At 48.3% G+C, this 24,750-nt stretch overlaps 2 long non-coding RNA genes across 3 annotated transcripts; one reads left to right on the forward strand and one right to left on the reverse strand.

Annotated features, from left to right (window-relative positions):
* Positions 1-9,994: 9,994 nt before the first annotated feature.
* On the reverse strand, positions 9,995-21,966 carry LOC106007237. Of its 2 annotated transcripts, XR_001181881.2 has the most exons (4): positions 21,865-21,966; positions 16,854-20,857; positions 16,501-16,604; positions 9,995-12,181 (listed from the first exon to the last, which is right to left on the reverse strand). It is a non-coding gene; the product is annotated as an uncharacterized LOC106007237 (long non-coding RNA). The 2 variants fall into 2 exon arrangements; XR_001181879.2 differs by having other exon boundaries at positions 16,501-20,857.
* Positions 21,967-22,235: 269 nt separating this feature from the next.
* On the forward strand, positions 22,236-24,626 carry LOC106007231. The gene is made up of 2 exons (XR_001181869.2): positions 22,236-22,433; positions 23,299-24,626. It is a non-coding gene; the product is annotated as an uncharacterized LOC106007231 (long non-coding RNA).
* Positions 24,627-24,750: the final 124 nt, after the last annotated feature.

Genomic DNA, 24,750 nt, shown 5'->3' on the forward strand with positions numbered 1-24,750 from the left:
TCCCTGACACAGATGCCCGGGGTGGGTGTGGCCTCATGCCTGAGCCTGCCTGGGAGGTGAAGATTAGGATTTAGGGCAGCTGGGGGAAGGTTTGTTGGCTCCCACCACCATCTCAGGGTGACCTCAGGGTGGCATGTCCACATCCCCTCTGCTCTTTAACTCTAGGGTGGGAGGTGGTGCAAGGGCCTGAGAAAGAGAGAGAGGTGAACAGTGGGAGCCTGACCAACTACTCTGAAGACCTAGGACTAGGAAAAAAACATAGGTTAGGGGTCTGGGGCCACAAGTGAATTTCTATCTTTCTTTCTCTACAAAAGCCAGGAGGTCTGCCTTTACCAAGCCACAGAACATCAGGCAGGGAGTGTACAGAGCGATCTCTCTCCCCTTGATGTTCTACCCTACCACAGGGCCTTTGCACATGCTATTCTCGTCATCTTGACCATCTTACCTTACCTCCTTCTGCATTGTCTTGTTAGTGCTGCAATTCCTCTGATTCCGCAGTTAAATGCTCAAAAAGAACCCTGTTTCTGTATTCCAGAGTATTGTTCTCATTAGACATTGATTGGCTCAACTATTTGACTCATCCCCTTAACTGTCAACCCCATGAAGGCACAGGCAATATTTGCTGTGCTCACCATTGTACCAGTGTGCTCATTTGCATGTGCAGCAACTAAGAGGCTGGTAAGACCCAGAACTAGGGTTTGAACCCTCATTTGTCTATATCGAAGGCCTGGATCTTTAACTACTACCTGCCCTGTCACCCTGAAGATAGAGTGTTTTAGTAAAGGTATAAGCAAGAACACTGCACTAAGGGGTGTCCTGTCCTGGGATGTCCCCCAGAGGAGATGGTCTTTGAGCTGGGCCTCTAGGTGGGAATGGGAGAAGAATATTCTAGATAGAGCTGACCACTTCAAGAAACTCATAGAGGTAAGAGAGGAGAGAGTGGCTGTAAAGGCAGGGGCCTCAAAAAGATTGAGGTCAGGTCAGGAAGGCACTTCAGGCAATTCGTGGGGGACCTTTGAAAGTTTTAGAAGGAGAAACCGATGTGATTCCCCTAGTGTCAGGAAGAGAACCATGGCCCAGGGGTGAGGAATGACCTAGACAGAAGATACTCAGAACAGGAAACTTGTCAGGAGGTTGTTGCATAAATTCGTGGTGGACGTAGGGGAGGAAGTAGAGGAGCAAATGGTGATCGGGGACATGTCAGAGCCTCACCTCTGTCCCAGACCATAACCCTGTGGGCAGACTTGCCTGGGGAATATGGAAGGCTGAGTAGCGCTCAGGGCCTGGTGTGTGGGACTTATTAAATTAATTATTAAATTAGAAATTCATTCCAACGGAGAGTTTTGAGCACTTCAGATTACTCTGAACAGCAAAGGCAGAAATCCAATGATCCCCAGAATTACTACAATTATACTAAGGCTTGTTCCTAGACATCCCACTTGAACTTCATGTGTTTATTGGTTATTTCTTTACTTGCTTTCATATCTCCCTCTAGTCTCCCCACAGGCTTCCAACTCTATACTTTGACATCTCTGCTGAGTTTCAATATTCATCTTTTGTTACTTTGTTGGAGTTGTAACTTGGGTGTAAAATTTTCACCAGATACTCCTTGTTATTATGGTTCTGAATTATGGGCCAATTTGCCAGAGCAGGGGACATGGAACCTGGGGTTTTCTCGCAAAGGGAATTAAAGCCACACCGAACTGACTATAAACTTTACTTGTTACTTCAACCAGATTTAAAGTTTACAGAAGTTTTGCTTGTTTGCTTACAACTTAAAATGCCCGTCCTGTCTTAAAAAAAGGGGGGGGGGGACGGTGGCTCAGTGGATTAAGCCACTGCCTTCGGCTCAGGTCATGATCTCAGGGTCCTGGGATCGAGCCCCACATAGGGCTCTCTGCTTGTTGGGGAGCCTGCTCCCCGCCCCACGCCTGACTCTCTGCCTGCTTGTGATCTCTCTCTCTGTCAAATAAATAAATTAAATCTTGGAAAAAAAAAAAAATGCCCGTCCTGGCGTGCCTGGGTGGCTCAGTCCTTAAGAGTCTGCCTTTGCCTCAGGTCACGACACCAGGGTCCTGGGATTGAGCCCCACATGGGGCTTCCTGCACGGCGGGAAGCCTGCTTCTCCCTCTCCCATGACCCCTGCTTGTGTTCCCTCTCTTGATATCAAATAAATAAATAAAATCTTTAAAAAATAAAAAAATAATAAAATGCCTGTCCTTCCTCCAAAATGTTTTTTTAATGCTTTTTTATATTTTGACCTGATTTGCTTCTTTAATATTCTCCCTTATCAGTTGAGCTCCTTGGAGGCTTCCTCTCCTAGGAGATGAAGGATCAGTTGGGTGGCCCCCTCTTAGGAAGATTTGATGATGTCATCATCATATGAAGCACTGCTCCACAGGGTTTTCCACATGTCCTATGTCCACACTGTCTAATTTCATAATGTCAAAGATGAACAAAGCTGGGGCACCTGGGTGGCTCAGTGGGTTAAGCTTCTGCCTTTAGCTCAGATCATGATCTTAGGGCCCTGGGATCCAGCCCCACATCAGGCTCTCTGCTCAGCAGGGAGCCTGGTTCCCCACCCCCCTTTGCCTGCTGCTCTGACTACTTGTGATCTCTCTCTCTGTCAAATAAATAAATAAAATCTTAAAAAAAAAAAAAGATAAACAAAGCTGAGCACTAGTTAAGGCAGACAACAGTGCAAGTTGGAGCAAGTATCGCCCCTCCCACTCACCCCTGTCCCCCAAGTTAAGCTTATATCCTTTTATCCTCCTACATGAACTGGGAACAGGATCAAAAGTCATGTCCTGGGGTGCCTGGGTGGCTCAGTGGGTTAAAGCCTCTGCCTTCGGCTCAGATCATGGTCCCAAGGTCCTGGGATCGAGCCCTGCATTGGGCTTTCTGTTCAATGAGAAGCCTGCTTCCTCCTTTCTCTCTCTCTGCCTGCCTTTCCACTTACTTGAGATCTCTGTCTGTCAAATAAATAAATAAAATCGTCAAAAAAAAAAAAAAGTCATGTCCTTGAATGTCTGCATTTCAAAGAGATGGCTTTCAGGTCCTTGAGGGACAGTTTTGAGTGGTATATGATTTACATCTCAAAGGAATAGAGAAAGGATATATAATTGCAAGCTTTCTCAGTGGGCATATTAGGGGGTTTGGGATTATCCTAGGGACACAGGCACAAGCTGCTAGAAACCAGGCTGAATTTGGTCAAGGGGAAAGTCTTTGTCAGCAGCCACTAACCACATACTGAGCCCTTGAAATGAACTGAACTGAATTTTTTATTTTAGTTACTTAAGTTTAAATAGTGGTCAATTACCACTGCTTTGGACAGCACAGTTTTGGAAGATACTGGTGTTTTTTTTAAAAGATTAATTAATTTATTTTTCTTTTAAATTCAGTTAATTAACATATAGTGTGTTATGTGTCTCAGAGGTAGAAGTCAATGATTCATCGGTTACACATAACACCCAGTGCTCACTACATAATCTGCCCTCCTGAATGCCCATCACCCTGTTACCCCAACCTCCCACCCACCTCTCCTCCAGCAACCCTCAGTTTGTTTCCTGTGGTTAAGAGTATCTTATGGTTGATCACATCTTGTTTTATTTTTCCCTCCTATCCCCTATGATCCTCTGTTTTGTTTCTTAAGTTCCACACATGAATGAAATCATATGATAATTGTTTTTCTCTGGTTGGCTTATTTCATTTAGCATAATATCCTCTAGTTCCACCCACATTGTTGCAAATGGCAAGATTTGATGGCTAAGTAATATTCCATTGTGCATATATACCACATCTTCTTTATCCACTCATCTCTGTCAGTGGACACTTGGGCTCTTTCCATAGTTTGGCTATTCTGGAAATTGCTGCAATAAACATTGGGGGCCACGTGTCCCTTTGGATCACTACATCTGTATCTTTGGGGTACATACCTTGTAGTGCAATTGCTGGGTCCTGGGATAACCTTATTTTCAACTTTTTGAGGAACCTCCATACTATTTTCCAGAGTGGCTGCACCAGCTTACATTCCCACCAGCAGTGTAAGAGGGCTCCCCTTTCTCTGCTTTCTGCCAACATCCATTGTGTACGATTTATGTATTTATTTTACAGAGAGAGCATGAGCAAGAGGGGCAGAGGAAGAGAGAGAAAGAATCTCAAGCAGACTCTGTCCTGTGGAGGCTGATAATAATAATAATTACTACTATCTTCCGAACACTTATTCTGTGACTAGCACTGAGTAAGAGAATCTGTTTTTCATTGCCTTTTTTTTTTTTGACCCAACAACCCAGTGATGTAGGTACTACTATCAACCCTGCTTTGCACTGGAGGAAACGAACTCAGAGAGGATAAACGACTTGACTAAAGTCACTCAGCTAGCAAGCAGCCATGCCAGGTGAGTCTGACCTTAGAGGCCAACTGCTTACCATCTTCCCAGAGGAAGAGCTTGGGGAGAAAGGATAGGGAAGAGGTTTGCTCTTGAGATAAATGTTGGAAATCCCAGGAACCTGAATGCACAGAGAGGAAACCCCTTTTCCATGGTCCCGAGAATGTGGCCAGAGTTCCCACGTGCAGACTCCTTCTTAGTGGGGTAAGCCTGGCATCAATTTTGGCTGCTGGGAGGAAACCAATATGAAACGATGTCGATGGGTGCCTGGGTGCTTTAGTTGGTTAAGCATGCTTGGCTCAGGTTGTGATCCCCAGGTCCTCGGATCAAGTCCTGTGTTGGGCTCCCTGCTCCCCCACACCTGCATGCGCTCTCTCTCTCTCTCTCTCAAACAAATAAGAACTTTAACACATAAATAAATAAAACCATGTGGATGATTACGCATACCCCTACTTGTGCAGAGTACACAGAGTTCACATGCCTGAATGGAGAGAGAGAGCATGCGGGATACTTAATACGCGATAACAGCTTTTGTAAATCTGTGAGGGCAACTTGACTCTGAACGAGGTGTATAGCTTATTCAAGTTATACACAGGAATTCACATGCCTGAATGGAGAGAGGGAGCACACAGGATACTTAATATGCGATAACAGCTTTTGTAAATCTGTAAGGGCAACTTGACTCTGAACGAGGTGTATAGCTTATACAAGTTATGTATACCTTATACAAGGCTTTCCCAGCTCAAAGCCTTTGTTCAGCCTTTGTTCCCTCCACCTACAATGCCCCTCAAACCACCATCAAAGCAGCAAAAAATCCTCCCTGGAATCCTGAAGACCGAGTCTGCAGATGCCTGGGTGGCTCAGTTGGTTGAGCGGCTGCCTTCGGCTTAGGTCATGATCCCGGGGTCCTGATATCAAGCCCCACGTCTGGCTCTCTGCTTAGCAGGGAGCCTGCTTCTCTCTCTGCCTGCCACTCCCCCTGCTTGAGTTCTGTCCCTCTCTGAAAAATAAATAAATAGAATCTTAAAAAAAAAAAAAAAAAAGACCAGTCTAATCCCATCTGTGCCTCTTACTAGCTGGGTGGAATCTGGGGCAGGCGACACCCTTCTGTTGGGCCTCGGTTTCCTTGTCTGTTCTTGGGAAACTTGGCCCTTCTGCCCACCCTGCAGGGTGGTCATGAGACCCATGTGAAGGCAATGCAGAGACCAGTGCTGGAGCCTTGGGAACCAGTGAAGCCACTCGGTTCTCATCAGCCGGGGGCACTTAGCAGAAGTGCTGCTGACCCGGGTGGGAAGTGGAATGTGAGCCCAGAGGGACAAGGCTGGCTGCAAGAGGGAGAGCCGGGGAGTGGTCCGGGCAGCTGGGCTTGGCCTTGGAGCAGAGCACTGTCCTTGCCAGCCTACTGGGACTGCTAAGGAGGACCTGATTTTCATTTGTTTATAAAACCCACTGGGGTTTTCTGATCATGATATCTAGGCACTCTCACCATGACCCTGAGATCACGACCTGAGCTGAAACCAAGAGTCAGTTGCTTAACCGACTGAGCCACCCAGGAGTCCCTAAAACATACTATTGACACGTCCTTCTTGGTTATTTTGTGTGGCCCCTGGTGCCCATTAATCCCTTGACCCTGTTCCTACCTATTTATAAAGTCTGACTTCATAAATTTGGTCAGCCCTTCTGCTCTTTATGTAGCTTTTATTTTTCCATGACTGTGTGGCCAACCCGTATTTTCCTGTGGATTGTATTTCTTTGCATGTGTGTTATTTTTATATTTGGAGGAAAGGAATCCACAAATATTACTTTAGTTTTATTATTTGTTTGTCTGTTTATTTATTTTTAAGTAAATTCTACACCCAAAGTAGGGATCAAACTCATGACCCCGACTTCAAGACACATGGTCTACCAACTGACCCACCAGGCACTCCCACAAGTGGTATTTTTTTTTAAATTTCTTATTGGGATAAAGTTCATGTAACAGAAAATTAACCATTTTAGCATACCATTAGTGGCGTTTTGTCCATGCACAATATTGTACAACCACTACTTCTAGCTACTTCCAAAACATTTCATCAACCCCAAAGGAGAACCCCCATTAAACAGTCACTCGCCATTCCCCTCTTCCCCCATCCTCTGGCCTCCGCCAATCTGCTTTCTATCTCTATGCATTTATCTATTCTGGATAATTCATATAAAATGTATCGTCCGTCATGTGACCTTTTGTTTGTGGCTTTGCTCACTTAGCACCATGTTTTCAAAGATCATCCACATTCTAACTTGTATCCGTACCTCATTCCTTTTTATGAATCAATAATATTCTGTTGTGTAAATAAATCACATTGAATTTATTCATTTGTCTGTTGGTGGACTCTTGGGCTGTTTTTACCTTTTGGCTGTTGTGAATAGTCCTGCTGTGAATGTGGGTGTACAGCTTTTGTTCGAACCCCTGTTTTCAAGTCTGGGATATCTACCTAGGAGTGGAACTGCTGGGCCATATGGCAATTCTATGTTTAACAGTTTTTTTTTTAAGATTTTATTTATTTATTTGACAGACAGAGATTACAAGTAGGCAGAGAGGAGGAAGCAGGCTCCCTGCTGAGCAGAGAGCCCGATGTGGGGCTTGATCCCAGGATACTGGGATCATGACCTGAGCCAAAGGCAGAGGCTTTAACCCACTGAGCCACCCAGGCACCCCTATGTTTAACAGTTTTTAAAAAGATTTTATTTATTTGAGAAAGAGAGAGAGAGAATGAGTAGGGAGGGAGCAACAGAGGGAGGGAGAGAAGCAGACTCCTCAGTGAGCAGGGAGCCTGATGAGAGACTTGATCCTGGAACCCTGGGGTCATGACCTGAGCCAAAGGCAGATGCTTAACCCACTGAGCCACCCAGGTGCCCCTCTGTGTTTAACTTTGGAGAAACACAAGTTTGTTTTTCTTTTTTTCCTCAAAGGCAGAAGCACAGATCAAGAGCCTAGGACTCTGGAGGCCCTGCCTTACCCCAACCCCAGGTGTCCCAGCTAGGACATGTCACCATATGGGCCCTGTGGGCCCGGCCAGTTCCTCTGGACAGGACACGCTCAGTGAGGAAGCACAGAGAGACAGGAAGAAAGGATGTCTGGCATACAAGGTTAAGCCAGGCGTAAGGCAGGGTTGAGGAGAGTAGAGAGACAAAAGGCTGAGCAGGAACCTGTTAGAAGAGGCTGGAGCTGTAGAATGAGCAGTAAGACCTTGGAAGAGGAACGCCTGGGAGGCTCAGTTGGTTAAGCAGCTGCCTGCGGCTCAGGTCATGATCCCAGGGTCCTAGGCTCAAGTCCCTTCTTCTCCTTCTCCTTCTGCTGCTCCCCTGCTTGTGCTCTCTCTCTCTGGCAAATGAATAAGTACAATCTTTAAAAGAAAAAAAGAAAAAGAAAAAAGGACTTTGGAAGAGTCCCGTGGCTAAGCCCCACCAAAGCTACCCCTGTCCTTGGAAGGGGGACTAGTTCTTCGAAGCCTGAACTCAGGCCCTGGGGCCTGGTCTGGTGGCAAGGCTGGTCTGAGATCTGTGGCTTGCTGTGTTCAGCTTGTGGGCCATGAGGGGGTCCTGCTCATGGAGGCTGCATTTGGTTGCCAGCTTGCAGCCCAGGCTCAGGAGACCAGGGGTCAGGCAGGAGACCCTGGGGTTCTAGTACAAGGGATGAGCCTCCTAGCTGATCATCCCAGCAATGCATCAGCCCTAGACAGAGCAGAGGAGGAATTTGGCATCATTCATTCATTCATTCATCCATTCATTCATTCGCTATGCACTTGCTCCATGCTATGCACTGGCCCAGTGCTGAGACTGTCAGTGGACACCGGATGGGAAATGTCAGGAGCTCCTGTGTGTCCCGCCAACTCCTTAGCTATGTACATTCAAGAGCCCACCACACTCTGGGCCCAGGGCCATCTGTGCTCCCAGAGCAGGGACCGCCAGGCTGCTTTCCTCCTCTGCCGTAAGGTACACTAGCAGCCCCGGCTATGGCTGCAGGGCAGTGGTGTCCCAGAGGCCCTGGGTGAGTGCACAAGCCCGGACCTGGCCGGGGCAGCAGGGAGGGACATGCACAAGGGGCTTCTTGCTCTGCTGTCAGAATCACTGTTGCATGACCAAGTTTGCATTGACCCTCAGAATGGGGGGGTCTTCTGAGAGCCAGAGAGAGTTTGCAGGCCTAATGCCTGGCACTCAGGGCCCAAGCAGACAGCTGCAGTCTGCATTACTGTTCTGTGGTGTGTGTTGAACTGGGATGGATGCAAGACCATTTACTAGGGACGACTGTCCCGAGTCTGGACGGACAGTCACCACCAAAGGAGAGAATCCATGGAAAGATGTGTAAGTTTACAAGCTGATGGCAGCAGACACCAACAGGCACTGAAATAACACAGGCTGGACAAGGGCCCCAGAAAACATATGACACATGCCCCGGATCTGGCCAAGGAGTCCCTGCAGGGTGGGATGGGAGACGGCTCTCTAATGACCTGAGAAGGGCAGGGTTTTATTTTTGTTTTTTTCTTTTAAAGATTTTGTTTATTTATTTGACAGACAGAGATCACAAGTAGGCAGAGAAGCAGGCAGAGAGAGAGAAGAGGAAACAGGCTCCCTGCTGAGCAGAGAGCCCGATGCGGGGCTCAATTCCAAGACCTGGGATCATGACCTGAGCCAAAGGCAGAGGCTTAACCCACTGAGCGACCCAGGCGCCCAGGGAAGGGGTTTTGAACTATTCATTAACTGAATTAAGAGAAGGAAGTCCAGAAACAGGGTAAGTGAGAAAGTCAAATTTGGGGACAGATGTAAGAGGTTTACTGAGGCCTAAGTGTGAGATATCAGGGGCAGGGCTGACCATGCTAGGGTGAGCCAGCAGCCAGCTGGGGAGAGATATTGGGGGTGGGGGTGGGGGCATGAGACCCAGAGAGGGCAGTGGGAGATCAGAGCTGTTGTAAATGACAGAGGGTTCTTTGGGGCAGTTGGGGCGAGCAGAGCAGGTGAAATGAAGATGCCTGGGCAAAGCTTGTGGGACACATGTGGGTAGGTCTCTGGTCTCCAACACTTGTTATCAGCACCCATGAGCAGCTGCTGTCTGCCCCTCCCCGCAACCTACCATGCTCACTGGGTGCCTGTGGATCTCATTTCTCCTCATAGCAACCACCCAAAGATAGATACCGTTATCTTCCCCATTTGTCAATGAGGAAACAGAGCCCCCAAGAGATCTGGTCAAGGTCACACAGTAAGCGCCAGACACAGGACTTGAACTTGGGTCTGCCTTATCTCATAGATGATGCCCTCTTCACGAAAGGACGCTCAACAGCCCTAGTCATTAGTGATGTAAATTAAATGTAAATTAAAACCACAGAAATATCATCACGTACATATTAGAGTGGCATCAGAACATCAAGATAACCGAGGATACCGAGGCAGGGGTGTGGAGAAAATGGAATGCTCAAATGCTCGGATGGGAAATGCAGAACGAAGCAAAAAAAAAAAAAAAGTTTGCCAGTTTCCTACAACACTAAACAGACCCTTCCCATATGGCTCAGCAGTGATCCCACCCCTGGATATTTATCTTGGAGAAATGAAAACAGGAACAGACAAAAACCTCATGTATTCATATAGCGGCTTTATTAGTAATTGCCTCAAACTGGAAACAACCCAGCTAACCTTCCACCGGAGAAATGGATAAACACAGCACAGTGCTTCCACGCAATGGAACACCACTCAGCCACAAGAAGGAGCCAACCACTAACACAGGCAACAACACAGATGGTTCTCAGAGGCGTCATGCCAAAAGAAGAAAGCCAGATCCGAAAGATCACATACCGTATAATTTGGCATTTTCGGAAAAGTCAACTGCAGCATTAGAAAACAGATCAGTGGTTGTCAGGGCTGGGGTAGGGGAAGGATGGATGACAAAGGGCCCGCAGGAGGGAATTTGGGGGGGGAGATGGAGTTGTTGTGCGTCCTGATTGTGGCAGTGGTCCTAGAACTGTAAAGGTTTGTTGAAGCTCTCGGGATTATTCAGTAGAAAGAGAGAATCTCATGGGTGTAAATGACACACCAAGTACTTGCCCTCACTGTGACTCAGCACTGCTTGCTGGAGAGAAACTTTGTACAGAGGGAAGAAAAGCATGCCTTCTATGTGAGGGAACAGCGTGAGCAAAGACAAAGATTTGGGGCAGGGGACTGTGGGCTCAGAGTGAAGGCTTTGTAGGAGAGGAGGCAGGTGGGGACAGCTGTGAACATGTCCGTTATCTGGCCAACAGCTCTGGTCTTCAGCCCATGTCTCCAGAAAACTGTAGCAAGGGCAGTTGCTAGAAACAGATGGAACGGTGGGTGGGATATGGCAGATCATGGGGTCAAGGCAACCCAAGCCAGGGAAATCCCTCCATCCTTGACATGGCTCTCCAATGCCCTCTCCTCCCATGTGGCACTTCTCCAACTAAACTCCCCCTACCAGTTGGCCCCAGCACCTTGGTGCCATCTGGGCAAGATACCATGGTAGAACCATAGAGGATGATAGGAACCAGGCACTGAATTTGGGAATCAGTTGAAAAAACTTGCTATCAAGATTCTGGAATAGATTGTTGAGAAGGGGTGCTTGGTGAGCCCTTAAAAAATGGGATCCCAGGGATGACTGCCTTCAGTCTTTCATGTTTTGTTTGCTTTGCTGTGGCTGTCTGGCCACCCCTGGGACACAGTCCTAGTAGTTCCTAAGATGCAGACCCACTGTGACAACTGGGCTGGGAGCAGCTGTCGTAGGATTCCCATTCCTAGGGAGGTTGGAGGGAGTCTGGCCAGGGAAGGCTATGAATTCATTGTGGTCCTAGAGATCAAAGGGGAGGCTATGGGAGCCACAAGGCTTGCCTAGAATCTCTTCGTCTTCTCCACAAAGATTTGGTCCATGCGTAGAACATCTACAGTGGAGCTGATATGTTTGGAATGAACTAGGCTGTAGATGTTGTCAAACCTCAGGACATCTCCATCAAGGGACAGATTTTCAGACGGGATGCCCCACCCAGGACCTCACCCTCCATGGTGTAAGTTCTTGTGCCAGGACCAGGGAGCCATTGTCCTGCCTGAGAGCCCGAAGCCAGTTACACATCCTGTCTGCTGGTGCCAAGAGCCCCCACATGGTAAAACGTGGATGCACATCAGGACTCCAGCCCCCAGCCCCCAGGTCCAAGTGCAGCTGTTTCCTGCCGATATTTCCAGATGCTGGCCTTGAGGCAGGTGAGGCTCCCGTCCTCAGGGACCACATGGGCTTTGCAGCGTTGGATGGGCAACACCTCCACCATGTCCCCTTCCTGCTTCTGTTCACACATCCTGGTATTCAGGAAAATCCCAAGGCCGATGTCTGTCCCTTCCGATGCGAACTGCCATCTGCAGGCGACAGGGCCCCACAAATGACCACCTGCCTGAGCTCCAGGCCCCTCTCAGCTGTGCCCAGGGATGGCATGGCCACCATCCCTACCTGAGCACACAGCCCAGGAACAGGATTTTGTTCTCCACCTGCACAAAGGAGCCTCTGGCCACAGTCACCGTGTGCTCATAATGTGTCCTCACCTGGTTACGCGGGTGGTAGCTCTTGGGCACATCGCCCCCGTATTTGATCTGTGGGTGAGGGTTGGTGAACAAGCACTACACCATGGCCATCCCCCCTCCCTCCTCATCCTCTGGCCATCCTGGTCAGGGTCAGGTGCTTGGGGTTGCCATCAAGTCGGTCATGCTGCGCCCAAACTCCATGGACAGCTGGTCAAGATGGATGAACTTGTCAGCTCCCATTCAAGTTGCCTGTGAGAGGAGGAGGGGGCACTTGTGGCAGCCAGGGAGGTTCAACAAAGAACAGAGAGACCAAACCCCAGACTGTCCTGTGGCATACTGTTCCTTTTCCCTGGCATGCTTCTGGCGCCCCTGGGGGAAGAAGCCTAGAGGCTCGAGGTCTAGGCTGGGTACTCAGCATATGTACCTGTTCCTGTCCCCAGGTCTGCCCTTCCAGACCCTGCCCCCATATGTCCAGGTGTTGGCCCACTGGCCATCTTAGTTGGGACTCAGACTAGTACCTCCTGGAACCTAAAGTTGAGGAGAGGCTGTCTCTGACCTGGGCTTCCTTTTCCTTAGAGACTGAGCTTCCAGTCAACCTGCTCCTACAGCTCCAGCACCCCGAGAACTGGGGGGCAAGCCTGTGTCATTTCCTGCCCAAGCTACTCTGAGAAAGCCAATGGTTGGCTTTCTCTGAGAAAGCCACAGACAAAGGATTAGGGTCATTGCAGGAACAAAGTAGAAGAAAGCAGAGGTAAACACCTAACATATTCTATGATAGGTATGAACTACTTAAGCATAAAAGCAATGGAGAAATCAAAGGAAAAACCTCCCAAATGAAATAACATAACACAAAGTTAAAAGTCAAAGATAGCAGCAAACTACAAACTGGAGAAAATGCCACAATATGAGAGAAAAGGTCAATGTGCTTAATATGTAAAAAGCACTTATAAATTAATAAGAAAAATACTTTTCTAGAAAATGGATAAGAGATACCAGAAAGCAATAAATAAATAAATAAATAAAATAGCCAATTAGCATGAAGAAAAATTCTGGCCTCACCAGTGATAAAAGCAGCCCAATGCATTCCCTTAGATTCAGAGCAATGACGTCATCACACATCATGTAGCCTCTGGAAAACTCTAATGAACACTCATGAAAGGATGGGAGCAAAAAAGGCAAATAACATTTAGGTGTTCTTATGAACAATTGTGTAGACCTTGAGGGCCGGTTCAGACCACGAATGACTTAAAACATGTAAGGAAGAGAACCCAAAATGTCATGTCTCCACACTGTCACAAACCTGCTGTGTGACTTTGAGTCATTCCCTCCTCTGTCAGAGTGAAGTTTCCTTCCCTCTCAGTTAAGACTGCCCATGACCCAGTGACCCCACCTCTTAAGATCCACCTGAGAAAAACATTCACACATTTGTGTAAAGGGAGTGTGTAGGTTTTCCATACTGAAAGGTTTATAATAATGAAAAATTGGAACCAACCTAAATATCCATTCCTAGTGGGTTGGTTAAGTAAATGCTGGCCCCTCCACCTTGTAAAATACTATGCAGCAATTAACAATGACAAGGTCGGGGTGCCTGGGTGGCTCAGGCATTAAGCGTCTGCCTTCAACTCGGGTCATGGTCCCAGGGTCCTGGGATCGAGACCCACATCAGGCTCCCTGCTCAGGGGAAAGCTTTCGTCTCCTTCTGACACTTCTCCTGCTTGTGTTCCTTCTCTTGCTGTGTCTCTCTCTATCAAATAAATAAATAAAATTTTTTTAAAAAATAAAAAAATAAAAAGGACAAGGTTTATTAAAACATCCTCAGATAGGCAAATCTGCAAATTATGCATATTGTCTAATGAAAAGAGTAAGTTGCAGAATAATTCTTACACTATATTCAATCATGCACTCTAGCTATTTCTATTATATAGATTATATTTTATACATATTATATAAAAAATTTTATATATTTATATATCTATTTCTTGTGGATACACAGAAATGCATTGAAAAATGCCTGCAAATTATACAGAAACTGGTGACAAGGGTTATTTGGGAGGGCCTCAGGAGGCTTCAATGTAATCAGTAAGGTTTAGATTTTTTTATACTGAGAGTATGTTCAGAGAGTCCTTGTATAATTAAACCTTTAAAAAATAGCATAACAGGGATGCCTGAGTTCAGTGGGTTAAGCCTCTGCCTCCAGCTCAGGTCATGATCCCAGGGTCCTCAGATCGAGCCCTCCATCGGGCTCTCTGTTCAGCGGGGAGCCCGCTCCCCCCCCACCCCCCCCACCCCCGCCTGCCTCTCTGACTACTTGTGATCTCTGCCTGTCAAATAAATTTTTAAAAATCTTTTAAAAAATAGCATAACAATGGAGCTCTTCACCATGGCCAGACATCCTTTAGTTTTCAGATTTATTTATTTTTAAGATTTTATTTATTTATTTGACATAGGTGGGGGATGGCGGAGAGCAAGCAGGGGGAGCAACAGGCAGAGGGAGAAGCAGGCTTCCCATTGAGCAGGGAGCCTGATGTGTGGCTTGATCTCAGGACCCTGGGATCATGACCAGAACTGAAGGCAGATGCTTAACGACTGAGCCACCCAGGCACCCAGTCCTCAGATTTCTATTTTGAGAGGTTCTTGGAGCCGGTAGAACTAGCTCTGTCCAACCGAGAAAGCGGGAATGCCAGGAAGGGGATATTTAAGTCAATAGCATAGAACTACTCCCCTAGAACATCCTGTATCCTTACAACTACCCTAGAGAAGACGTCTCTCTCTTTTTCTTTTTTTTTTTAAGAGGAAGAAGAAGACATCTCTTATTTTATTTTATTTTATTTTATTTTATTTTATTTTATTTTAGAGAGAGAGAGAGATCATGAGTGGGGGAGGGTCAGAGGGAGAAGAATACTCCCCATGGAGCAAAGGAGCCCAATGCGGGACTCGATACCAGGACTTCGGGATCATGATCTGAGCCAAAGCAGTTGGCTAACCAACTAAGCCACCCAGGCACCCAGAACACATCTCTTAATGACTTGGAGAAACATTCCTGAATTTAACAGTGAACAAAATAGTATATTATAGATGAACTCAATTGTGATTGAGATATATATATATTATACCGTGAGGTTACTCTACATATATATATATGTAGAGTAACCTCACAGTATTGGTAGGATTACAGGTTATTTCTATAACTCTCATGGTGCTTTTGTCTACACTTTCCAGATTTTCCAGGATGAGAGTGCCCCGATATCATGATCAGAAAAACACCCAGTAGGTGTTATAAACAAATGAAAATCAGGTCCTCCTTAGCAGTCCCAGTAGGCTGGCAAGGACAGTGCTCTGCTCCAAGGCCAAGCCCAGCTGCCCGGACCACTCCCCGGCTCTCCCTCTTGCAGCCAGCCTTGTCCCTCTGGGCTCACACTCCGCTTCCCACCCGGGTCAGCAGCACTTCTGCTAAGTGCCCCCGGCTGATGAGAACCGAGTGGCTTCACTGGTTCCCAAGGCTCCAGCACTGGTCTCTGCATTGCCTTCACATGGGTCTCATGACCACCCTGCAGGGTGGGCAGAAGGGCCAAGTTTCCCAAGAACAGACAAGGAAACCGAGGCCCAACAGAAGGGTGTTGCCTGCCCCAGATTCCACCCAGCTAGTAAGAGGCACAGATGGGATTAGACTGGTCTTTTTTTTTTTTTTTTTAAGATTCTATTTATTTATTTGTCAGAGAGGGACAGAACTCAAGCAGAGGGAGTGGCAGGCAGAGAGAGAAGCAGGCACCCTGCTTAGCAGAGAGCCAGACGTGGGGCTTGATATCAGGACCCCGGGATCATGACCTGAGCCGAAGGCAGCCGCTCAACCAACTGAGCCACCCAGGCATCTGCAGACTCGGTCTTCAGGATTCCAGGGAGGATTTTTTGCTGCTTTGATGGTGGTTTGAGGGGCATTGTAGGTGGAGGGAACTGTCTGAACAAAGGCTTTGAGCTGGGAAAGACTTGTATAAGGTATACATAACTTGTATAAGCTATACACCTTGTTCAGAGTCAAGTTGCCCTTACAGATTTACAAAAGCTGTTATCGCGTATTAGGTATCCTCTCTCCATTCAGGCATGTGAACTCTGTGTACTCTGCATAAGTAGGGGTATGCGTAATCATCCACATGGTTTTATTTATTTATGTGTTAAAGTTCTTATTTGTTTGAGAGAGAGAGAGAGAGAGCGCATGCAGGTGTGGGGGAGCAGGGAGCCCAACACAGGACTTGATCCGAGGACCTGGGGATCACAACCTGAGCCAAGCATGCTTAACCAACTAAAGCACCCAGGTACCCATCGACATCGTTTCATATTGGTTTCCTCCCAGCAGCCAAAATTGATGCCAGGCTTACCCCACTAAGAAGGAGTCTGCACGTGGGAACTCTGGCCACATTCTCGGGACCATGGAAAAGGGGTTTCCTCTCTGTGCATTCAGGTTCCTGGGATTTCCAACATTTATCTCAAGAGCAAACCTCTTCTCTATCCTTTCTCCCCAAGCTCTTCCTTTGGGAAGATGGTAAGCAGTTGGCCTCTAAGGTCAGACTCACCTGGCATGGCTGCTTGCTAGCTGAGTGACTTTAGTCAAGTGGTTTAACCTCTCTGAGCTAGTTTCCTCCAATGCAAAACAGAGTTGATAGTAGTACCTACATCACTGGGTTGTTGGGTCAAAAAAAAAAAAAAAAGGCAATGAAAAACAGATTATCTTACTCAGTGCCCATCACAGAATAAGTGTTCAGAAGATAGTAGTAATTATTATGACTCCTGGCGGTAGCCACCCAAAATGGCCCCCAATGAGCCATACCTCCTGGTTTTCACCCCCTTGATTAGTCCCCTCTGAAACTAAGCAGGGCTGGTCTTTGTAACCAAGAGGATATTGCAGAAATGATGGGGTGCGACTTACAAGGCTTGGTCATAAAGATGTTGCCACATCTTCCTTGCTCTCTTGGCTCACTTGCTCTGGGAAAGCCAACTGCCATGTTGTCTGGAGAGCGCCCCGTGGAGGAGGAACTGTTGTTAGGAGTACCAATAGCCAGCACTGACTGGCCAGATACATAAGGTAGCTTGGAAGCCAACCCTCCTGCCCCACTCAAGCTTTCAGATGACTGCAGTCCTGACATCTCAGCCGTAACCTCGTGGGAGATCCTGAACCAAAACAAGCTAGCTATAACACCCCATAACTCCTGACCATAGAAACCAGGAGATAAGAAACGTTTGGGCACCTGGGAGGCTCAGTCACTTAAGCGTCTGCCTTTAGCTCAGGTCATGATTCCAGGGTTGTGGGACGAGTCCCGCATCAGCCTCCTTGCTTGGGGGCTGCGAAGAGGAGGGGCTTGCTTTTCCTTCTGCCTGCCACTCTCTCTCTGCCAAATAAATAAATACATTCTTAAAATAAAAAAAGAAATGATTATGGCCATTTTAAATGGCTATGTTTTGGAGTAATTCGTTATCATTGATATAGAGATAGCAATAGATAAGTAATACACCCGTCTTTATGCCCATGACCTTCATCCCACTCCACCCTTTATTCCCGCTTTAAGCTGAAGTAGAAGGCAGTCATCATCAGGGCTGGGCTGGACAGAGAGCATAGCCTGGATATTGACCCAGAACAAACAGCAGGGATACACCCAGGTCAGAGGGCCTCTGTAGTGCCTGACCCCCATCATGGGATTAGCCGGCCTCCCTCAGGCCTGCAGATCTCACTGGCCCTTAGGAGAAGACCCATGAGTGCTAGAGGAGCCAGGGCCTGGGGCATGTCAGGCAGTAGCTTTCTCCCTCTGGGAAATGGGATAATAACGAGCCAGTTGCCCAAAGCTTCAGAAAGGACTAATTGTGGATTAAATGCAGTTTGGAGTTCTGTGCCAGACTCTTCCCGCAGGCCTGTGGGGGCAGGGAGGAGCCCCCTTCAGACACTTGATTTCCATCCTCAGAGCCAATTCTGGTGGGAGGGTAAGCTACATGGAATCTGAGGCTCAGAGAAGCTGAGCAATTTGCCTTGCGTCACACAGCCAGCAAGTGTCAGATTTGGGAGGCGAATCACGCTTCTGGCCCAGAGCCCATTGTCCTGGCCTAAGTGAGGGGTAGCTTGATCTAGTCTGGGAGGGATCTTCCGCAGGCAGGCCCCAAGAGTTGCTGACTGTGGGTCAAAGCCAAACTTCAAAAGTGAATCTGGCAGAGGAAAGAGCACTGGACAAGGAGTCAGCAGCCCCAGTATGGCCTGGATTGGCTCACTTCCTCTCTCTTTCTGGGTCTCAGTTTGCTCAGTCACCACAAGAAGGCTCAAAGGTCTTTCTCTAGGCCCCTAACCCCAAGTGAGCTGTTAACCTTTGTCTTCAAGGACACAGGGGAGTATTCATCTCTGGGCTAAGCATTAAATTAGTCCCGACATGATACTGTTACTATACCTATTCCCCAGGTAAAGAAACTGAAGCCTGAACTCAGGACATGATTTGCTCAGCCCAGATCTGAACACAATTCTTGACCCCAACTGTCTGGTTTATTCCTGACCTGGGAGGAATGCACCTCTTTCCAGTGCAGAACACTCTGAGGGCAGGAATCGGGCCCTCCACGGCCTCACCGCTCCCTCTGTGTTCATGGATGCGTGTCAGTCTCCCTGGAGCCCACGCTTGCCCTGAGCAACCACGAGGGAAAGACCCTAAGGACCCTCATAGGCTAGAGAGGAAAACTCATGCCCGCTCCATCTGACCCCTCCAGGCTGTAGCTGAGGTGGTGATCTGCTTAAGCCAGACTCCCCTGACTAGCCCTTGCCTATGCCATCCAATATGTGAGCTAACGCTCGGTGGATGTGGCTTGTCCAAACTGAAACCCGCTGCAGCTGCAGGTATGAAACACATGTGGGATTCCAAAGACTTGTTGCCCCCCAAAAAAAAATTTATAAAAAAAAAACCCTCAGTAACAATTTCTATATTGATTACATATTGAAATGATAGTAGTTCGGCTGTATCTGGTTAAATAAAATCTATTATTAAAATTTATGTCACTTTTTTAAATTTTTGAATGTGGCTACTAGAAAATTTGAAATAACACATGTGACTCACATTTGTGGTTTTTGTTATATTTCTACTGAAGAGTGCCATGTAGCCTCTGGCCACCAAGACCCTCAGAGGTTGGAAGAGACCCAGAACTGTAGAACTTGGAGGGACCTCAGGGGCCTTGGGTGCTGCCTTTCCTGTGACAAAAGGAGAAACTGAGGCCAGTGTAGGGCTCTTTCCCCCGACTTACCTGGCCCAGTATCTTCTGTTGCAATCAGATCACCCACTTGTCCACCTGTGCTGCCTACAGTGGCCAGGATGGGATCTGACTCTCTGGCCTTGTGTCCAGATCCCGTTCTGTGGCTTCCTACAGGGTCCTGTCTTTTACCCAGTGGCAGCCCTGCCATGCCTACCCCTCCCCCAGAAAGCCAGCCCCTTCCTCCTGGGCCTCTAGTCCCCACCTCAAGGTGATTTGCAGGGTCCATTCCTTGCTGGGTCCCTGAGCCACTGGCCCCTGGACTCGCTTCCCTGAGTTTAAATAGTTATTTGTAAAATGAGGACAGTGATGCCTGCCCCACTGCATTGATGTGGGCATGTTGAAAGTGACACCATCTGCTGTCTCTCTCTCTCTCTCTCTCACACACACACACACACACACACACACACAGCTGTCCACCCTGCCTCAGTCTCCCACCCTCTATACCTATGGTCCCATCAGACGCTTCCTTGAGCTGGGCCGGCCATTGCTCACCCCCAGCAAAGGCCTGGAACCTGCTGTCATGGTGTCCCAGTGTGTACCAGGCTCCACCTACCACCCGATGTATCAGGAGGACCTGCCCATGATTCATACAGCTGTTAGAGCTTGTGGTTTCGGGAAGAGGAAAAACTTCCCAGGTCCAGACCCAGCAGATGGGCGTGTAACCAGGCCTTCAGGTGAGGGTTGGGGGTTGGGTGGCCACCACAATGACGACTTCCAGCCACAGACTGTCTCCACGCCACCTTGGACAAGCAGAGAACCAGAACTCAAGACAAAGGATACACATGATTGTCACTGGCAAGACCCCTTGACTCCCTGAACTCTGGACACTCCTAGAGGCTTCTGCAGAACTCTCCGTTTCATCTTTTGGAAACTGATGAAATGCTGGAACAGGGAAAGAAACATTTGAGGACGTTGCCTGTGCAGGGGAAATCACAAAGTGCCCAATGGTTAGCGTCACTATCATATTAAAATCCCCCTCTGAATATTCATCCCAAGCCCTAGTAAAAGGAGACTGTTTACCGCTGTTCAGCAGAGCACAGTTTTGGAAATTAATCCCCTCCATCTCCTTCTTGCTGCAAATAAAGATAATTTTGAGAGGCAACGTCAACTGGTGTAGTCCGTTTCCACCTGCAGCTCATCAAGGAGCTGACCCTCTTGAGTCCCTAACAAGAGCATCTATGTGCATGGGGCTTTGCACACAGTAGGTACTTGTCTCAGTCTGGTTCGCCCCAAGGCAAACTCAGAAACAAGGACTCCAATGCAGGAAGTTTTTTCCAGAGGTGATCCTGGGAAAACCCAAGGGGGTAGGGAGAGGAGGAGTGAGACGGAAAATGGACGGCAGCTGCACAGGGAGGGTAAGCAAGCAGGTGAGGCAGAGCCTGATCCCTGTGGGGACCAATGGAAGGCAGCATAGACGGGGCACCTCAGAGTTCCCACCTGACGGTTTGAGGATATTTACATGCCAGCTTCGCACGGTCTTGGGTCAAGGGCAGCTCCAGGCACGGTCAATCCTGCAGGCCCTGCCGGCCTGCTGGGCGTGTGGCTCTGAAGGGCCGAGAAGGGTCTTGGGAAGTGGTGAGGCTTTGTTCTGGTTGGAGGCCAAAGGCTTTGAGTGTTCTGGGAGCCCCAGACTCTTCCTCCCCATCCGAACAGAGCCTAGAATAGGGAAGCGGAAGGTCTGAGGCCATGCAGCAGTTGTGTGACCCTGGAGACTGTCTGAACTTAGTGCTCACTCAGGACACTGAACCCCACGTGCCCAGCACTAAGCAGAGCATGCACGTGGACGGCCCAGCTGAGCCTTGGTCTTGTGTGGGGGTAACTGGAGTGGATCTGCTCCTCCTGTAGGACCTCCTCAGCACCCCAAAGACCCATAAACTAGAGCTTTATCCCCTGGGGCAATTGCAGACCACCCTCCCCTCCCCTGCTGCTTCCCTGGCCCAGGCCCTCCTGTCCCCTCCCCTGCTTCCCTACTCCCACCTCCTCTGGCCCGTCCTCCGGCAGCATGCCTCCAAGAGCCTTCCCCTGCTCCAAAGCCCCCCTTGGTTCCTTGCTGCCATGGAGAGAAATTGTAAACCCCTGAGCTTGAAGTGCAAGTCCCTCTGGGGTCCTTTAGGAGCTGACTTTTCCTTCTCGCCTTCTTATTCCAGGACCTTTGCCTCTCCACTGTTTCCTGTCCAGCTTTTGCTTCTGCGGTATCTTCTGCCTGTTATGCCTTTCCTTGCAGTATCATCCTGCATCCAGTATCTGCCTCCCTCAAAGCCTATTCCAAATGCCTGGTCTGCTCCTTTTTCTGTTCTGTATTCTTTGCTGGCAACTGAGCCTACCCTCCCCGACTGAAGTCCCATACCTCGTTGTCATCTGCTCTCTGCCCAGCTGTTGTGAGCCCCTCACAGGTCCCTGCCTTGGACTCCTTAAGAGGCTAGTTCATCTTTGTATATTACCCTTGAGCACCCATCATGGTACATTGTACACAGAAGGTGCTCAATAAGAGCTTATCAAAGACACGATGCCAAGGATGTTGGCAAGGGCTACCTCTCCTTTCACAGCTTCCCTCCTGTTCTCTAGTACCCCTGGGTTGTCCCCAGCCTGCCCAGGACATGCCTACTCTCCAGGGTAAGTGTTTCCCAGGGTCCCAGCCTCTACCGGTCCCTGTCAACTCTTACCTGACCTGTGTCCCATCCCAGCAACACATGGCTTTTCACCTTGTGAATTCATTCCTGCACTTGCGTGCTTTGGCTAATGTGTTACCTTCCAGTGAAAATGAGGGCCCAGTCACTTAAGGCAAGTAGGCTCTGGAATGCTCTCAAGGGAAGAAGTAACTTTCTCTTGCCCTACTGGCTAGAATGTCAAGCAGATTCTGCTCTAAGTGCAGAGCTCTACACGGGGCTCTCCTAGGACCCTGAAATCATGATGAACTGAAATGGAGAATCAGATGCTTCACCAGCTGAGCCACCCAGGCACCCTTCTTCTCTTCCCTCCTCCCTTCCATCCACTCCCTCCCCTCCCTTCCTTTTCTCTCTCCTTCCTCCCTCCCTTCCTTCCTTCCTTCCTCCCTTCCTCCCTCCCTATTTCTTTCCTTCCTTTCCCCTTTAAACATTTATTGAAAACCAACTGTGTGCCGGGCACTGGCCTGGGTACTAGAGGCTGCTTGTGTCAAGACAAACACAGATCCTGTCTTGGAGGAGCACACCATCAGCGCCTGGCAGACAAGCATCTCTGCAGTTGTGCCCTGGTGAGCAGAACTGAGATGGGGAGCCTGGAGGCCCTAAGCTAGCTTGAGGGCTGGGATGTCGGGGAAGAAGGTCCAGAGGAGGCGGCAGAGCTTGCTTTGGAGTCACTTAGCGATGTTAGGCCTGCAACGGGAAGGGCACTTTATGGTAGAGGGAAGAGCCTGTGCGAAGCCACAGACGTGGGCAGTTGCATGGCTTCTCCCCAGGGATGAGGGGGACCATGGAGCGTTCAGAGCCTAGGATGGCTTCTGGCTATCGGTGGATCACAGGGGCAAGCCTGAGGGAAGGGATCCAGGTGAGGGACAGAGGCCTGACCCAGAGCAGGGACCGGGCACAGACCATGTGTGTGTGTCCTGAGGCTGCTGTGTAACAAAGCGGCACAAGCTGGATGGCTTTAAAACAACAGAAATTTATTCTTTCACAGTTCTGAAGTCTGGAAGGCTGAAATCAAGGTGTCAGCAGAGCCATGTTCCCTCTGAGACTCTGGGTAGAATCCTTCATGGCCTCTTCTTAGCTTCTGGAGGTCACTGTTGACCCTTGGCATTCCTTGGCTTGTAACTGCCTCACGCCAGTCTCGGCCTGTCTTCACATGGCGTTGTCCCTGTGAAGGGACACATGACATTGCCACTTCTTAGAAGGACACCGGCCGTCTTGAATTAGGACCCACCCTAATGACTTAATCTTTACTTGATTACATGTACAAAGACCCTATTTCCAAGTAAGTTCAGTCATAGGGAAGTGGGGGTTAGGGTTTCGACGTTATCTTTTTAGGGGTTACAGTTCATCCCATAACAGAGAGGAACAGGTAGTTCCACTGAATTTCTTCCAGGGCACAATCATGACCCTTGCCCTGGCTTTCACCTGTAGGCCCAGGCCTAGCCATGGGTGACCCCAGCCCCGGGCGGCAGCGAACGTCAGGACCGGCTAAGACCAACTTTGGTACCATGGCGCTCTCTGCTGTCCAGATGTGGCAAGAGCAGTGTGGCTCCTGGAGATCAAGCAGCCCTGCTCCTTGGAGACTTCATACATTTTTCAACCATTGAGAAGACCTCCATCCCGAGGTTGAGGTGGCCAACTAGAAGGCACCGAGGGTCTGGAGGCTGCAAGCACCGGCCCTTGGTGTCTGACTGACCTGGGTTTGCATCCTGCCTCTATGGCTGCATGGCTGGTTGACCCTGGGCTTGTTGCTTGGTTTCTCTGTGTTTTGGTCGCCTCTTCAGGAGAGCAAAGGGGATTGTTCATGTTCCCATGGGGCATAGAGCTGAGCACAAAGTGCCCGCTCATACCAGACAACTACTCATTGTTGAAATATTATGTTAATAAATGAGTTAATAACTGTAATGTTCTTAAAACAAACCAGGCAGATAGTAAATGCTAATGGAGCAATTTATATTCTTGGCATCTACTATTTGCCAGATTTATTCCCCTTGGATCCCTAAGGGCTTAGTAGTGCCAATATTAATAATAAATAATTAGATGGCATATAATATTATTATCAGTATTTATAGGCCCTTAAGGGTCCAAGGAAATAAAATTAGGAGGTTCCACAAGCCCAAGATATTATTTTATTGCACTAAATCATATTTCTCTTTGACAAATAAAATGTGTATTGGGGGGAGATTATCTCATAAATTTGGAGTCAAAAATATTGGCTCTTTCTTTCTTTCTTTCTATCTTTCTCTCTTGGCTATCCTTCCTTCCTTCCTTCCACTTAGTTCTTTCCATATGAATTAAATAAAGCCTTCAAAAGTGTCCTTATTTCTTGCTGCAAAGAAATTTAGGAGGCTAAAGGGGGCTTGTGAGTTCAAAACTCCCCCAAGCTGACCAACCATCCTGGTTGCCTAAGACTAAGGAGTTTCCTGGGATTTGGGAACTTTCCGTGCAAAAACTGGGACAGTCCCAGCATACTGAGACAGTTGGTCCCCTTAACTTCTTTCCACCCTGCTTGGACCAGAAACTCAGTCCCAGGAAAAAGACTGATTCAAATCCAGGGAGGGGCTTAAGATCTCACTTATTTGGCCGGAAACCCAGTTCTTAGAGTAATAAGATGGTGACCTTCAGTAAATCACTTAACCTCTCTGAGCTTTGGTCTATAAAGATGGGATGTTGTGGATATCCAGACAAGGTGTACAAGTACTTGGCTTGGAGCCTGGTACAGACAGTTCTCCAATAAACTCATTTGGCTGTGGATTCTACCTTTTGTGTCTGGCTCCTGGCTCCTAGTTAGAGACCCACAAGTCCTGTGCCCCAGAGAGGGAACTTGTCCCCCTGGGGAGGCTGAGGGACGCAGGTGGTTAGAGCTGAGGCATACTCACACCG

The sequence above is a fragment of the Mustela putorius genome, unplaced genomic scaffold (genome assembly GCF_011764305.1).
Source record: "Mustela putorius furo isolate JIRA1106 unplaced genomic scaffold, ASM1176430v1.1 tig00000081_pilon_pilon_pilon, whole genome shotgun sequence".
NCBI lineage: Eukaryota > Metazoa > Chordata > Mammalia > Carnivora > Mustelidae > Mustela > Mustela putorius.